This window comes from Balaenoptera acutorostrata, chromosome 8, assembly GCF_949987535.1.
Source record: "Balaenoptera acutorostrata chromosome 8, mBalAcu1.1, whole genome shotgun sequence".
In the NCBI taxonomy this organism is placed as follows: domain Eukaryota; kingdom Metazoa; phylum Chordata; class Mammalia; order Artiodactyla; family Balaenopteridae; genus Balaenoptera; species Balaenoptera acutorostrata.
In genome coordinates this window covers 56,860,853-56,874,675 of record NC_080071.1, presented here as the reverse complement: position 1 = coordinate 56,874,675, position 13,823 = coordinate 56,860,853, and the positions used below count along the sequence as shown (strand labels likewise).

General features: G+C 37.0%; 1 protein-coding gene across 6 annotated transcripts in view; it reads right to left on the bottom strand.

Moving 5' to 3' along the window:
• PLCL1 (phospholipase C like 1 (inactive)) overlaps nt 1–13,823 on the bottom strand; it is a 402,844-nt gene that overhangs the window by 202,441 nt on the left and 186,580 nt on the right. The window contains exon 2 of one of the 6 annotated variants that reach the window (XM_007190478.2): nt 13,372–13,496. The exons of the other annotated variants lie outside the window; for them this stretch is intronic. The gene's annotated coding sequence lies outside the window, so the exon portion shown is untranslated. The remainder of the gene's footprint in view (nt 1–13,371; nt 13,497–13,823) is intronic. 6 annotated transcript variants of the gene reach the window in all.

Genomic DNA, 13,823 nt, shown 5'->3' with positions numbered 1-13,823 from the left:
AAGAGGTAAAATAGATTAGTGGTTAAGAGCACAGTCTCTGGAGCCAGATTGCCTGGGTTTGAAGCCCAACTCCATCACTTAGTAGCTACATGGGTGACCTTGGGCCAGTTACTTAACCCCTGTGCTTCAATGTAGAATACACTTCACACCTCACATCTCAGAGATGGTGCGAGGACTGAACAAGGAAAGGTTGTAAACACTTATGCATAATTAGCATTCAATTAATGGTAGCTATTACTAAACTCTCTCATCACAGGTGTTCTGGCACATTTTCAGTATCATGCTAATTGATATTTATAGCAATGATCACAGTGGTACTTTAAGATCTTGAAATACTTGCTAAAGCAAAGATCAGTGTGGTTAGATGCTTCATTTTATGCAAATTCTTTGTAACTTGGTAATTTGCGTGTAACATCAATGGTAACTTTCTAGAGATTAGAACATTTGATAAACCTGAATACCACACCTGACTATAACATGTAACAGAGTTTGCTGTATATGTGTACCATGTAGTGTGAAGAGTAAGAGATTTTCTTAGGTAGTGTGGTCTTTCTGCAGTGTACCTCCTCTTCTTTCTCTATTTCTATAAGGGTTGATGCTATATTTTATTTATGTTTTAGCTCTCCAGCCCCTAGCTTAGACAGCCTCCACAACAGGCATTCAAATATAAATATTTGCTGAATTAAATTTTCACACTGACATAATGGCTTTGATCCAACATTCTTTCACCAACAAATTCTCATGATGATATCTAAAAAAAAAAAATACCTAAAGAGGGATATCTAAAGAAGGATATACAAACAGACGTTACAAAAGTAGGTTAGAAATAATGACACATGGAATATTTGTCTCCTCCCACCAAAAAAGAGCCCAATTCACTCATCTTTCAATCTTTTATTCCACCAAACTCTTAACCTGAGATCAGTTATCAGCTAATAAACTGAACCTGCACAAATACAGGAGCTAACACACAAGTAAAAAGAAGCCACTTGAGAGGAAATTGAGTGAGGCCAGAAATATGGTAGGCTTTTGGATCATTTAGCACTAAATATAAACTTGAGATCTCTTTGCATTTGAATTTGAGATAGTTAAAAGTAGTCTTTTAACAGAGCACATCTGCTTTAGGACAATGTAAAACATGTGGAAAATTTTGCAGATCCCATGTGGCACAATTAAGGACTTGAAGGTGAAAGATAAAAATAATGGAGACCAAAAATAACAATAAGATTTGACTTGGAACAGAGGGAATATGCCCATGAAAACAAGGAAAAATAAGGGCAAAATAAGGCTTCGGACATTAAAAGTATCAGTATTTCATTTAGAGCTTGAATCAGGATGAGGGGCTCTTCAGGAGGGGACATCCTGGTTGAGCAGAGGCAGATGGACCAAGAGTGGGGTGGCTGTTCCCTGTAGAGGAGATGGTCTAAGGATACGTGAGAGAATCAGCAATCCAAAAACTAGATTCTGGACTAGACACCAGTGGTTACAACTTATCAGCCTAACAGAAGACTAACACATCTATGTGTGCCCAGTATCACACAAAACTCACCAACTTCACATTAGTGGGAGATTTCGAAATCAATGAAATAAGCAAGAATAAAGAAGCTACAAGAGAAGGGGATTCAACGAACTCTTCATTCACTCATGCATGAACTTAGCAGTTATCAAGACCAAATCTGTGCAAGGTACTGTTCAAGGGAAAAACAAAAACAGCAAAAAGATATGGCCCTGACCCCAAAAACTAATAATCTAGGTAAAGGCTATAATATAAAGAACATATATATTAGAAACAATAATAACACAAAGGAATGATCATAATGCTTAAAGTGAGTTTCAGTATTCTAGCAGAGTGAAAGGAAGGAAAGATTTCTCTAACAGAAGTGAATTGGAAATAATGAATGGAGTTAAGTGCTTTTGAGAAGACCTGAAAAGTCAGGCTTGACTTGATTATAAGATGGAAGAACAATACATAAAGAAGTGGCACAGGCAGATGTCTATGAAGGGAAGAACAGAGAACAACCAACTAAAGCAAATATTCAAATCCACCAGGACTTAGAGTACCAGCTGCAGAGTTATGGGGAACAAGGCTGAAATCTCACCTGACTGTCACAGACCTTCACTGCTATTCTACAGTGTTTGGGTTTTATTTGCTAAGCAGAAGGAAACTACTAAAGGCTTTGACCTGGTCATAGCTGGGTTTGATCTATCTGATGAGATACAAAGTGGTATGTATGCATGTATGTATGTATGTATGTATGTATGTATGTATTTATTTATTTATTTATGGAAGCCCCCAACACCATATTTTTTAATTTTATGTTTGGATTTTATTTATATTTTTATACAGCAGGTTCTTATTAGTCATCAATTTTATAAACATCAGTGTATACATGTCAATCCCAATCTCCCAATTCATCACACGCCCCCCCTCACCGCAAAATTCCCCCCTTGGTGTCCATACGTTAGTTCTCTGCATCTGGGTCTCTATTTCTGCCCTGCAAACTGGTTCATCTGTACATTTTTCTAGGTTCCACATACATGCGTTAATATACGATATTTCTTTTTCTCTTTCTGACTTACTTCACTCTGTATGACAGTCTCCAGATCGATCCACGTCTCTACAAATTACCCAATTTCATTCCTTTTTATGGCTGAGTAATATTCCATTATATATATGTACCACATCTTCTTCATCCATCCGTCTCTGGATGGGCATTTAGGTTACTTCCATGACCTGGCTATTGTAAATAGTGCTGCAATGAATATCGGGGTGCATGTGTCTTTTTGAATTATGGTTTTCTCTAGGTATATGCCCAGTAGTGGGATTGCTGGGTCATATGGCAATTCTATTTTCAGTTTTTTAAGGAACCTCCATACTCTTCTCCATAGTGGCTGTATCAATTTACATTCCCACCAACAGTGCAAGAGGGTTCCCTTTTCTCAACACCCTCTCCAGCATTTCATGTTTGTAGATTTCCTGATGATGCCAATTCTAACTGGTGTGAGGTGATACCTCATTGTAGTTTTGATTTGCATTTCTCTAATAATTAGTGATGTTGAGCAGCTTTTCATGTGCTTCTTGGCCATCTGTATGTCTTCTTTGGAGAAATGTCTATTTAGGTTTTCTGCCCATTTATGGATTGGGTTGTTTTTTTTTTTAATATTCAGTTGCATGAGCTGTTTATATATTTTGGAGATTAATCCTTGTCTGTTGATTCGTTTGCAAATATTTTCACCCATTCTGAGGGTTGTCTTTTCATCTTGTTTGTAGTTTCCTTTGCTGTACAAAAGCTTTGAAGTTTCATTAGGTCCCATTTGTTTATTTTTGTTTTTATTTCCATTAATCTAGGAGGTGGATCAAAAAAGATCTTGCTGTGATTTATATCAAAGGGTGTTCTTCCTATGTTTTCCTCTAAGAGTTTTATAGTGTCCAGTCTTACATTTAGGTCTCTAATCCATTTTGAGTTTATTTTTGTGTATGGTGTCAGGGAGTGTTCTAACTGCATTCTTTTACATGTAGCTGTACAGTTTTCCCAGCACCACTTATTGAAGAGACTGTCTTTTCTCCATTGTATATCCTTGCCTCCTTTGTCATAGATTAGTTGACAAGAGGAGCGTGGGTTTATCTCTGGGCTTTCTATCCTGTTCCATTCATCTATATTTCCGTTTTTGTGCCAGTACCATATTGTCTTGATTACTGTAGCTTTGTAGTATAGTCTGAAGTCAGGGAGTCTGACTCCTCCAGCTTCGTTTTTTTCCCTCAAGACTGCTTTCGCTACTCAGGGTCTCCTGTGTCTCCACACAAATTTTAAGATTTTGGGTTCTAATTCTGTAAAAAATGCCATTGGTAATTTGATAGGGATTGCATTGAATCTGTAGATTGCTTTGGGTAGTATAGTTGTTTTCACAGTATTGATTCTTCCAATCCAAAAACATGGTATATCTCTCCATCTGTTTGTTTCATCTTTTAATTTTTTTCATCTTTTAATTTTTTCATCTTTTAATTTTTTTCATCAGTGTCTTACAGTTTTCTGCATACAGGTCTTTTGTCTCCTTAGGTAGGTTTATTCCTAGGTATTTTATTCTTTTTGTTGCAATGGTAAATGGGAGTGTTTCCTTAATTTCACTTTCAGATTTTTCATCATTAGTGTATAGGAATGCAAGAGATTTCTGTGCATTAATTTTGTATCCTGCAACTTTACCAAATTCATTGATTAGCTCTAGTAGCTTTTTGGTGACATCTTTAGGATTCTCTATATATAGTATCATGTCATCTGCAAACAGTGACAGCTTTACGTCTTCTTTTCCAATTTGTATTCCTTTTATTTCCTTATCTTCTCTGATTGCCGTGACTAGGACTTCCAAAACTATGTTGAATAATAGCGGTGAGAATGGATATCCTTGTCTTGTTCCTGATCTTAGAGGAAATACTTTCTGTTTTTCACCATTGAGAATGATGTTTACTGTGGGTTTGTTGTATATGGCCTTTATTATGTTGAGGTAGGTTCCCTCTATGCCCACTTTCTGGAGAGTTTTTATCATAAATGGGTGTTGAATTTTGTCAAAAGCTGTTTCTGCATCTATTGAGATGATCATATGGTTTTTCTTCTTCAATTTTTTAATATGGTGTATCACATTGATTGATTTGCATATATTAAAGAATTTTGCATCCTTGGGATAAATCCCACTTGATCATGGTGTATGATCTTTTTAATGTGTTGTTGGATTCTGTTTGCTAGTATTTTGTTGAGGATTTTTGCATCTATGTTCATCAGTGATATTGGCCTGTAATTTTCTTTTTTTTATAGTATCTTTGTCTGGTTTTGGTATCAGGGTGATGGCAGTCTCATAGAATGAGTTTGGGAATGTTCCTTTGCAATTTTTGGGAAAAGTTTGAGAAGGATGGGTGTTAGCTCTTCTCTAAATGTTTGATAAAATTCACCTGTGAAACCATCTGGTCCTGCACTTGTTTGTTGGAAGATTTTTAATCACAGTTTCAATTTCATTACTTGTGACTGGTCTGTTCATATTTTCTATTTCTTCCTGGTTCAGTCTTGGAAGGTTATACCTTTCTAAGAATTTGTCCATTTCTTCCAGGTTGTCCATTTTATTGGCATAGAGTTGCTTGTAGTAGTCTCTTAGGATGCTTTGTATTTCTGTGGTGTCTGTTGTAACTTCTCTGTTTTCATTTCTAATTTTATTGATTTGAGTCCTCTCCCTCTTTTTCTTGATGAGTCTGGCTAATGGTTTATCAATTTTGTTTATCTTCTCAAAGAACCAGCTTTTAGTATTATTTATCTTTGTTATTGTTTTATTTCTATTTCATTTATTTCTGCTCTGATCTTTATGATTTCTTTCCTTCTGCTAACTTTGGGTTTTGTTTATTCTTCTTTCTCTAGTTCCTTTAGGTGTAAGGTTAGACTGTTTATTTGAGATTTTTCTTATTTCTTTAGGTAGGCTTGTATAGCTATAAACTTCCCTCTTAGAACTGCTTTTGCTGCATCTCATAGGTTTTGGATCGTCGGGTTTTCATTGTCATTTGTCTCTAGGTATTTTTTGATTTCCTCTTTGATTTCTTCAGTGATCTCTTGGTTATTTAGTGACGTATGTTTAGCCTCCATGTGTTTGTGTTTTTTACGTTTTTTTCCCTGTAATTGATTTCTAATCTCATAGCATTGTGGTCAGAAAAGATGCTTGATATGATTTCAATTTTCTTAAATTTACTGAGGCTTGATTTGTGACCCAAGCTGTGATCTATCCTGGAGAAGGTTCTGTGCACACTTGAGAAGAAAGTGTAATCTGCTGTTTTTGGATGGAATGTCCTATAAATATCAATTAAATCTATCTGGTCTATTGCATCATTTAAAGCTTGTGTTTCCTTATTAATTTTCTGTTTGGATGATCTGTCCATTGGTGTAAGTGTGGTGTTAAAGTCTCCCATTATTGTTGTGTTACTGTTGATTTCCTCTTTTACAGCTGTAAGCAGTTGCCTTTTATATTGAGGTGCTCCTATGTTGGGTGCATAAATATTTAAAATTGTTATATCTTCTTGGGTGATCCCTTGATCATTATGTAGTTTCCTTCCGTGTCTCTTGTAACATTCTTTAGTTTAAAGTCTATTTTATCTGATATGAGTATTGCTACTCCAGCTTTCTTTTGATTTCCATTTGCATGGAATATCTTTTTCCATCCCCTCACTTTCAGTCTGTATGTGTCCCTAGGTCTGAAGTGGGTCTCTTGTAGACAGCATATACATGGGTCTTGTTTTTGTATCCATTCAGCAAGCCTGTGTCTTTTGGTCGGAGCATTTAATCCATTCACATTTAAGGTAATTATTGATATGTATGTTCCTAAGACCATTTTCTTAATTGTTTTGGGTTTGTTTTTGTAGGTCCTTTTCTTCTCTTGTGTTTCCCACTTAGAGAAGTTTCCTTAGCATTTGTTGTAGAGCTGGTTTGGTGGTGTTGAATTCTCTAAGCTTTTGCTTGTCTGTAAAGCTTTTGATTTCTCCATCAAATCTAAATGAGATCCTTGATGGGTGGAGTAATCTTGGTTGTAGTTTCTTCCCTTTCATCACTTTAAATATATCATGCCACTCCCTTCTGGCTTGTAGAGTTTCCATTGAGAAATCAGCTGTTAACTTTATGGGCGTTCCCTGTGTGTTATTTGTTGTTTTTCCCTTGCTGCTTTCAATAATTTTTCTTTGTCTTTAATTTTTGCCATTTGATTACTATGTGTCTCAATGTGTTTCTCCTTGGGTTTACCCTGTGTGGGACTCTCTGAGCTTCCTGAACTTGGGTGGCTATTTCCTTTCCCATGTTAGGGAAGTTTTCAACTATAATCTTTTCAAATTTTTTCTCAGGTCCTTTCTCTCTCTCTTCTCCTTCTCGGACCCTATAATGCGAACATTGTTGCGTTTAATGTTGTCCCAGAGGTCTCGTAGCTGTCTTCATTTCTTTTCATTTTTTTTCTTTATTCTGTTCTGCAGCAGTGAATTCCACCATTCTGTCTTCCAGGTCACTTATCCGTTCTTCTGCCTCAGTTATTCTGCTATTGATTCCTTCTAGTATATTTTTCATTTCAGTTATTGTATTGTTCACCTCTGTTTGTTTGTTCTTTAATTCTTGTAGGTCTTTTTGGAACATTTCTTGCATCTTCTTGATCTTTGCCTCCATTCTTTTTCCAAGGTCCTGGATCATCTTCACTATCATTATTCTGAATTCTTTTTCTGGAAGGTTGCCTATCTCCACTTCATTTACTTGTTTCTCTGGGGATTTATCTTGTTACTTTATCTGGTGAAAAGCCCTCTGCCTTTTCATCTTGTCTACTTTTCTGTGAATGTCCAAAGTGGTATTTAGAAAAGAGTGAGAGTCAGGAGGAAAACTAGGAGACCCCTACAATAATCCAGCAGAGTACCAGTAAATGCCTAAATTAAGGTAATGAGTATAGATATGGGAAGGAAAATATTAACAGAAGTGGTACCTGATCCTAAAATGTGGAATGTTCTGATATTAATTAGCATATTCACTGCCAAGAAAATGAATACGTTTATGCTCAATGGAATTAGAAACTTCCCAATTCCAGTGTAATTCCCAACATACCATCCTCAAATTCTTAAAACATTCCTCTAATGTTTCTTCTCAAAGAGAAATTTTCTTTTAATATTTTTTAGCCTCTAAATTAAGATAACTTACTATTATCTCCTGTCAGAGGTTTTCCCACAACTGCCATGTAGAGGAATGACCGAGGAACAGCACACATCACGGAATGCCTAAAATAGCACCTGCCCGTTAATGAGCTTAAACGTGAAATTCATAGAAGTCTGAAGTTTGTGTCACTTACAAAACTCCTCCTTTCTGAATATAATCATACTTTAGCAAGCAAGCGCCTCTAAACAATTATTCTCAAATACATATTACATGATGTAGTGGAATGATTGTAAATTACCACATAGTTCTTGACATCCACCATGATGCTTGCTCATGAAAGAAACCACAGATGCTGAACTGATAGAGATTAAAATCTCTCCCCATCCTTTTGAAGGAAACAGGAGGCAAGTCATCTGAGAAGAAACTAAGCTGAGGCTCTCTGCAGGCCTTCCTGCCTTCAATTTCTATCCCAACCCAGTGAACAACATAATTTGTGGTGTTTTCTTCTATTTCCAAAAGGGTTTGTGATCAGACAGCAGAAAACAGAGCTCCAATTATCTAGCATTACAGAATTCCAGCATTAAGGTTTAAATGAGACCTGCAGATCATTTCTCTCATTTACCTCCTTCCAAGGCCAAGAAAAAATGAGGATCAAGGTCCCACAGCTGGTATGGCAAAGTGTAAGTCTTCACACTGCCAGTTTAAGATTATTTTCACTGCCCTCCACATTGTCTCTCACAAGCCTTCAGTTCTAAATATCCATGTACCCAAATGACAGGGTGTCAGCCCCAGTATTATATACTGGATCACAGTCAAGGCAGAAAAATAAAAGTCCAGCCATATACACACAGGGCAAGATTGCTCCAGCTTTTTCCCACCATGGAGATGTGTACTGTTTCCAGGTGGTGGATCAGGCAAGATTCATGCAGATTTATTCCACTATGGCATTGGTGTATACTTAGGAAGTTAGTAAAAATAGAACAACATTTAAAAAACAACTCTGGAATACATAATGTGTTGTTAAAAACACTTTGAAAAGATAATAAAAGCACTGAGAAATGATTTTGATCCTTATAGATCTAATTCAGTTATTAGGAGAGTATCAATACATTAATGCAGATACCTCTAAAATGAAGTTAATGATGAGATGTTGATTGTTGACATATTAATATACAAGCAAGTGTAGTATTATGATCCATTTAGAACTTTCAGAAAAGAATATCCCTAACATACCTCCAGGAATCAAAATTATAATAAGTTATTAAAAGAAATATAGGAAAAAACAATACAGAAGAAAAAGTAGAAGAGTACAAAGGTACATTTGAAATTAAGGCATTATTCAAAATAATGAACAATTTATAATGTGGGGTCATGAAAAAATTGTCATAAGGGATAATTATGGACTTGAGGACATCATGAAGGAGGGATTCACACTTTCATAAATAGAAGCAGGAAGAAAAATGAGGAGTAGCAAAAAATGAAGATAAACAGGAAAACAATTTTTGCTTATAGTTATTTTTTTATGGTAGCTGTTATTGACATGCATTATGTAAAAATTAATGGAATTTGATTGAAAAGAAAAATTTCAACAGACCAGTAATATATAAAGATAGTCTTTTGGTAAATAATGTAACTTAAAATGTTTTTTGTAGAATGCCTTTTTGTACCTTGCCATAGAAAAATCTTTTCAATAAAAAAGCTGCAAGGAATAATAACTTATAGCTTAGTGATGCATTTTGGAAATAAAAAAACACATTGATGTACCAAATGTAATAGTATAGCAACAATAAATAACTTGTAATAAAAATCAAAAAAAAATAATAAGTTATTAAAAGACCCACAGGTTCTCAATCAGTAACTCAATCACCATAAGGTTATCACCTAATAATTCCCAATACCCCCAAGGAATTAGCTTCTGATCAAAACAGCAGACACTCAATCTGCACTCAGTCTGTGTGTCCCATTTAGTGATTCTTGGTTAATAGCAAGACTCTTCCACAGCTGGGTTAAATGATGATCATGGCCAGATGCCAGAGGCTTTTTCTACCTTGAGATTACCATGGCAACCACTCCTTACTCCCCACCTAAAGGCAAGTAAGGAAGTAACTCATACAGGCAAGGAGTCCAATTTGAAGGAAGCAGCACTGGTGATTGTTTTCTGAGTTATGTTCTCTCATCAGCCAAAGGACCTTAGCCAATCTGCTTAACTTCTCTGTGCTTAGTTTTCCTCTCCTGCAAAATGAGGATAATATCTACTTCATAACGTTTTCCTGAAGATCAAATCAATGAGATAAAATGTGAAAGCACCAGCAGTATCTAGAATATGGCAGCTCTCTACAAATGATACCTATTATTATACTATACGGAGGTATGATTTATCCATACAAGAACAATGATGTAGGTTCCACATCAGAATATATGTATGATATAAAATACTGTTTACCAAGAATGGTTATGCTGTATGGGAGACTCACCCCTGGGAAGAATTTCAGCATCAATAAATTTAATGGCTTCTACTGCTGATAACTGGGTGCTGTTTCCACAAAAAGTCATTTCCCCGTTCTTATTACTATAGTATCTTAAATCTACAACTAACTCACTCCAGTGAGTTAAAAGGTAAGCACTAACTGGAGAAGGCAACAAAATAAGCCATTATCAATGAATTTCACTTCAGCAGAGTGGAGTATCAAATTCTTTAGCTGATCAGCAGAAGAGTACTGACTCAGGGCAGAGGTTTAAGACAGAACATAAACTTTCACTACTTGGCTATAATGCCAATAAATGGCCTCAAAGCTATCCTGACTAAGGTTTCAGAAAGGACCTATTCGCTCTTCTAGGGGACAGAGTAACAGGGTCCTATCAGTTCTAGTGTATTAATCATGAATGCTCATCACAAAGACAGAATGAGTTTGAACAATTGTCCTAACTAACCAAAAGAGACTGATTAGTCTTTAGGTTTCTGGACTAGCCTTGTGGAATATTAAATATTTATCAGAAGACAATTAGTCACTTGATTAATAAGATTTCTATGACACAAGTCAATGTTCCTCAGTCATGTCCAACAACCAACCAGTTCAGAGTGTTATAAACCTCAGGATTACTTTGATGCCACAGCCTTTCAGCCTTTAATAATCTTTCCCATGCACAGTGCCTATGTGTTCATCAGGATGCTTTTTGCTAAGTGACAGAAATCCAGCTTAGATTAGTTTAAGCAACACAAAAATATATAGGGAGCATACTAAAGTATCCTACGATATTAAAGGATTGACCACTTAAACTGCAGGAAGTATGTATCTCTCTACGGTCTGACCCTCTCACTATAGACTGGCTTTCCTCTCGGGGCAGTAAATCTGCTATTATAAGCTCCTGGGTTTCACATCTTATAAATTTCCCAGAAAAAAAGGAACTGACTCCTTCTCAATTCATTTGCAAACTTCAGGGGAAGGACCAGATTGAGTCAGATGCCCACTCCTGGCCAGTCCATTGTGGCCCTAGTAAGAGAAAAGATGGGAGTAGCAAAGGGGCAGGGTCACATAAAGAAAAAGGTGGGGCCCACAGGAAGCTTGAGCCATTCCCAAAGGAAAGGGGGTGTTGTTCCCAGAAGAAGGGCTGAGGGGAGGGTTGTATAAACAACAATGGCAGACCGCTATAGGTATATATCAATACATGCAATTTTTATTTCAACAATCAGCATGGTATGAAAACATACATGTTCTTTCATTTTGTAAATAAACCTTCACCAAACTTAACCATGTAATCATTTTGTAATCATTCAAGTCAGGTAACCTAATGTATCCCTGACCTTCCCAGCTCACTATTTCCACCATTCCCACCTCCAGACTCTTAGCTGGAACACAATAAACCTCCTAAGTAGCAACTTCTACAGGAGGGAATACATTCACAGTGCTTGCACAGCCATGCTTCTCTTGTTTAGGGAAGCCCTCAGTCAATAATTATTTTCTTTGTTATTCTAGGTAACTAATTTTGGCCTCAGATAACCTAAGAAGTTTTTGCAATGCAGTTTTATTACTGGAAACAATTTCATTATAAGAGAATATTAAGCAACTGTGAGAATGAAGTCAAAAGGTCAGTATCTACATATAAATACATTCCTATCTTACAATCCTGCCTACTTAGATATAGCAAATTCTGAAGTAGCAAAACAGACTTAACAGAAACATTAAAATATTTTTAATTACCTTATATTACCATTTGTAATTATTTCCTCCAAAAACATGTATGCTGACTTTGACGTTTGCAGTATACAGAGTATTTTCAAAGTGCTGGTTCTGGGGTTCACAAAATGGCTGAGAATGAATCTTTTATTGCCTTCTTCCTCTCAGGTTAAATGATTTTTTAATATTACTTGATATGCCATAAATCCTTACCTGTTTAAATCCATGTGACCATATAATACATGACCTTTGAAAAACAAATGCCTCACCCATATTCATGCTCAGGAAAACAATCTCCCTGAATATTAGTCATGTCTGACCTCTCTTCTTGGGTGACCAGATGCCTCTGGGGTTCAGGTGCTAGACTGGGTACAATAGGCCCCCAGGTGTGAAATGGAAGAACTGGTCTCCCCCAATGCCACAGGAACAAGGGAAGGAGAACCAGATGCAAACCAAAGAGAGATTAGACAAAGGAACCTGCACCAGTTAGAGAAACAGTACAAAGATTGTGAGTCAGGAGTGCAGGTTTAATGAAAGAGCTAGTAAAGTTGAAGAAGAGCCAGTGAGGCCAGATCACGTTAAAAGAGCTAGAACCCTTAATTTTTTTGAGAGAAATCATTTTTGCTACCCCAAATCTTACAACTCAAGTGTCACTTGGAGTTTGGGTCTCCCACCAAAGCTCTGCCCAAAATTTCTGAGGATTCCTTAGATGTGTATAAGGTAAGGATGAGGGCAGAACTTGTATTCTCAAAGTCAGCTCTGCACCTACTTGCACAGCCCCCTCTCTGTTCTTCACCATTAGACCCAATGTGAAGCTCAAGCTTTCTTGAGTTCCCCATCCATTTCTCCAGTCACATAAAGCTTCCATGAATATGAGACTTTATCAGTTATTCAAAGGGAGGTGTAAAAGGAGTTTACATGACAGCAAAGTAAACAATTTCAAGTTGAACACTGAACATCTCTCCTCTTAAATTATCTTTTGGCCACCCTAACACCGGATTATTTCCACAGGTCTCTTCACCCAACTTTGCAGCATCTGCAAGCTTCTTTTTCCTCCCTCCTTTCTCTATTTACCTGCTTCAAAGAGCACAACAGACTCCCCTCCTTAGGTCAGGTGTCAACTTAACCATTCTCCTCTCCTACCTTGGGTCTAGCCTCCAACGTGTTCTCCAGTTTTGTTTTGTGCCTCTACATGGATTATCAAGGCATTCACAGATAGAGTTTTTCTCCCTTCAGAAGAACTTGGGTGACTACTGTTAAGATCATGTATTTAACTTCTAACTCTCATTACACAAGACTGAAGTGGAATCATTGGTCCCTGAATGCAGCTAATAAGGAGAAATGAGCTTGAGTGGCTCTCCACTCCATAATCTAGGGATAAGGCAGCATGACTAGGGAGAGGCTCCACCTGTTCATGCACAAGTCTAGGCATCTGAATACAGTCTGGGAAGAGATCTCAGCAGCTTCTCTGGTCTCTCCAGTTGTGGAACTGATTTCCCCTTCCAGAAGCAAATTCTGACTTTTGGTTCATTAGAAGAGATACTTACAGGCAGATGTTGATCATCTTTGAAATCTCAGGTAAGTCAGCTCTGATCTCACATTCCACACTGCACCGAGCTGGCTTATAGGACCTCTTGCCCCTGAACCCTCTCCCTATTGTGCCTGGCAGGCCCTGGAATACAGAGAAGCAGGAGAACTTTCTGTAAAGTCATGTTCTAAATCTGGTCTGATTCTGCTGAAATCACAGATGACACTAGCTCATGAAAATAAGCAAAAATACAGAGATACAGAACTAGAAACGAGACAGGTCTTTGGAGATCGTAGTAGCACAAGGAACACAACACTGCCTACACCAAAAACCCTCTGCCCTTTCGGATTCCGTGGATTCATTTGACCAGTTAAATACTTTATGACAATCTAATTGAGACATAAACTTTAACCACTGGATATTTGGTGCCCCCTATACCATGTGATCTGAAGACACATTGCTTATCAAAAT